The sequence below is a fragment of the Carcharhinus amblyrhynchos genome, chromosome 12 (genome assembly GCF_965287045.1).
Source record: "Carcharhinus amblyrhynchos chromosome 12, sCarAmb.v2.hapA, whole genome shotgun sequence".
Lineage (NCBI taxonomy): Eukaryota > Metazoa > Chordata > Chondrichthyes > Carcharhiniformes > Carcharhinidae > Carcharhinus > Carcharhinus amblyrhynchos.
Genome location: NC_137335.1, coordinates 86279415 through 86283634, shown reverse-complemented (window position 1 = coordinate 86283634; position 4220 = coordinate 86279415).

The window sequence follows — 4220 nt, the reverse complement described above, 5'->3', positions numbered from 1 at the left end:
AAAAGGGTTGTGAATGAAGCCCAGTCCATCACGCCAACCAGCCTCCCATCCATTGACTCTATCTACACTTCCTGCTGCCTCAGACCACAATCCGACCCAGGCCCTACCCCCATATCCCTACATATTCACCCACGAATCCACACATCTCAGGACACTAAGGGGTAATTTTAGCATGGCCAATCAACCTAACCTGCACATCGATGGACTGACAGAGGAAACTGGAGCACCTGGAAAAAACCCATGCAGGTATGAGGAGAATGTGCAAACTCCACACAGACAGTGACCCAAGCTGGGAATCAAACCCAGGTCCCTGGAGCTGTGAAGCAGCAGTGCTAACCATTGTGCTACCCTGCCTCTCCTTACAGATGCTGCCAGACCTGCTGAGATTTCCCAGCATTTTCTCTTTTGGTTTCAGATTCCAGCATCCGCAGTGATTTGCTTCTATCCAGTTTTTTAACGGCGGGGGGGGTGGGGGGGGGGGCGGCCTGGGTTGGGAGAGGAGGGGGGTGGTCTTTATGAAAACTCGAGCCAGTTCCCACAGAAGGGACAATTTTCACTCTTGTGGAGTCTGCACCCTTCACAGCGGCTGTGTCAGGAAGATGATCTGTGGCTGGCAGTTATTAAACATTGATATCCCTGCATCTCTGTATGAAGTTAAAAGATTTGAACAAGGTGGTTACTAACTCAGTACATTCGCATCACTAAACATTTAATTGCACTGCCGCTGCCTGAAGTTTGATAAACAGGCTGCGGAAACGTGAATTCAGACAAGAAAACCCTTTTCAATTCATATCAACAGTAATAAATGACACAATGAAAACAGATTAAAAACCTTTAAACGGTCGCTCAAATTTCTCTGTGATTCCCGGGCTCTATGACTTTCTAATTAATTACTGAGCGTTGTCACAAATTTATTGAGCCTAAAATAACGAACTGGTTAGCAGTTTTCCTTCAGGAAATAGATCTAATACTTACAAGTGAACATATGAATGTTTCAGTCAGAAATAGGTCGTCAATTCTCCAAAGAGTAAAGGAGGCAGCAGTGAGGGCGGGGCAGGTGGGTGGGGGAGGAGAATGAAAGACATTTCCAGTATCAGAAACATTCCTCACATCCAGAGGACACAGAGTGAGAATATTCAAAGGCAGGGAAGATTTGAGAGGAGAGCTGGAATGACAGAAATAGTGAGAGAGGGTAAAGGCAGAGCGAAGGCACTCACCAGACTGTGTCACTTGGCTGGTTCTGTGGGGTGTGCTGAGCCTCGGAAATCTCCGGGCTTTCTATAGGAGACACTCAGTGAGACGGGCTGTACCGAACGACAGAGGGTGCTCCAGGTCAAACAATCAATTTGTGTCCACTCAGCTCTTGATTCAAATCGAAACCACAACACAGTGAGACTGGATCCTGAACTTCCTAACCTGTCGGTATTAAATCTCGTGATAAAATCTTCGGAATTACCCCAAAACTCAATATGATCGTACATTGAAATAAAGCATTGTATAGAGATGGACATTTTTACGAAGGAATTATAAATATCCTCGATGTTTTTTGATATTGTCAGTGTTAGTTCTTTTCGTGTGAAACTCTGATCAGTAAGTGCACAGTGCTGATGTTTCTGATAAGTTCAAATCCCAACCTGGTTGTTTGAAATGTTGAACTCAGTTTCTGAAACTCTGGATTATCTGGTTCTCTCGAGTTACAGAATCATTATGGCGCCAGTGGAGGCTATTCGTGCCATCAGGTCCATGCTAGTCCTCTGAAGAACAACCCACTTCCTCCCCTGACTCCCCTCGGTCTCTATAACCCTGAGGACACTCTAAGTTGTCTATAATTCCTACAAATGCCCTCCAATTTCCTTTTGAAACCATTGACCATCTCCACAGGGGCAGCGAGTTCTGGGTCACTGCCACTTGCTGTTAAAAGTTTCTTCATGGAATCAGAGGCCAGATTTTTCTGCCATCTCACCTCCTCCCCCTCCTCTCTCCCCACCTCTGCCAGTGAGGACAGAGGATTTGACACTCAACCAAATCTCCATTGTAGCGGGACTGGAAAAACCTGCTGGCATGAACAGCCTCAATATCCTGCCCCATAGAATCCTGACAGCGCAGAAGGCCGTCATTTGGCCCATCAAGTCTGCACCGACTCTCTGATAGAGCATCTTACCCAGGCCCACCATCTGCCCTATCCCCATAACTCCTCACCTTTATGCTGCTGGCCCTTTAACCTACACATCTTGAGACACTAAGGGGGAATTTAGCATGGCCAATTCAACTAAGTTACAACAAAAGGAGAAAACGCTGGAAAATCTCAGTAGGTCTGGCGGCATCTGTGAGGAGAGAAAAGAGCTGAAATTTTGAGTCCAGACGACTCTTTGTCAAAGCTCTCAGCTCTTTTCTCTCCTGACAGATGCTGCCAGACCTGCTGAGATTTTCCAGCATTTTTTTCTTTTGGCTTCAGATTCCAGCATCTGCAGTAATTTGCTTTTATTTCAACTTAACCTGCACATCTTTGAACTGTGGGAGGAAACCAGAGCACCTGAAGGAAACCCACACAGACATGGGGAGAACATGCGCAGACAGTGACCCAAGGCTCAAATTGGGAACTTCTTCACTCAAAGAGTGGTGAGTCTCTGGAATTCTCAGCCCAAGTGGTGGAGGCTACCTCGCTGAATATATTTAAGTCACGGGTAGGTAGATTTCTGATAAGCAAGGGAATTAAGGGTTATGGGGAGAAAGCGGGGAAGTGGAACTCTCAAATCACCTCGGGATTGTCTCGAAATTCATATTTTAAATTCCCAGCAATTCGATATTTCAACATCCATTAGGGATAATTTTGCCAATATTTTTAGAAGGGATGTGGGTGTCAGAATTTCTTGCCCATTTTCTCTCCCTGCAGATTCTGTCTGACCAGTTGCGTTTGTCCAGCGCTTTCTGTTTTTACCGCAGTTTACCCAGGAAGGGTAAATTATCGAAAAAAGTTACAGCGAAAGGTAAAACTAGCTGTATCATGCTGCTAATATGCAACAGCAACACGAGTTGTACTTAAGGCACAAAATGTTTTGCCCATCATTTGTTATGTCAACATCAGTGCCAGTGCGATGCCAGGTCCATAAACCGTCCAACTAAATGGCAGGTGTCTTCGGGACAAAGAGCTGACATTCTGATCTTCAGATCAGCCATGATCTTATTGAATGGCGGGGCCGGCTCGAAGGGCTAGATGGCCTACTCCTATTTCTTATGTTCTTAAGTTGAACCCAGGTCCCTGGCATGGTGAAGCAACAGTGCTAACCACTGTGCCACCGTGCCGCCCATCTTCCTTACATTCCTCCTGTATGCCTTATTCAAAGCCTTAAATCTGGGTGTCCTAAGATGGAATCCACCCCCCCTTCACCCCCCACCCCCACCACACACACACATACATACACACACCTTTTCAGTCATGCTGAGGTCTATGTAGTTTTTGGAAGCATGAAAAATGTGCAGGCCTGCAGGTGAGAATGAAACAATGCAGTCCCAAGACCCCCCTCCCCAGCTCACTGCCGGCAAATGTCCAATTGTGGAAAACAAGCTCGACGAACTTAAAGCCAGATTCACTTTCCAAAGAAAGCCCATCAATGCCTTTACTTTCTCAGAAGACTAAGAAAATGTGGCATGTCAGCTCTTTGCCTCTTCACCTGCCATTTAGTTGGACGGTGTATGTACCTGGCATCACACTGGCACTGATGTTGACATAACAAATGGTGGGTAAAACATCTTTGTGCCTTAAGTACAACTCGTGTTGCTGTTGCATATTAGTAGCATGATACAGCTAGTTTTACCTTTCACTGTAACTTTTTTAGATAATTTACCCTTCCTGGGTAATCTGGGGTAAAAAAACAAAGAGCTGGACAAACGCAACTGGTCAGACAGAATCTGCAGGGAGAGAAAGTGGGCAAAAAATTCTGAGACCCACATCCCCTCTAAAAACTATTGGCAAAATTATCCCTCATTAATAAGGTATAGACTTGCTGAGAATTTAAAATGTGAATTTCGAGACAATCCCGAGGTGATTTGAGAGTTCCTTCTCCCTCCTACTCTAGTTGCTCCTGTTCCTAATTACTTCCTGTCGTTCTTGCTGAGGTTACGTTTTTACAGTGACCGTTTAAAAAGAATTTCCTGCTCTGCATTTAACAACAGCTTTTACTGTGATTGGTTGAGTTGCATTATAAATAGTGGAACATTTC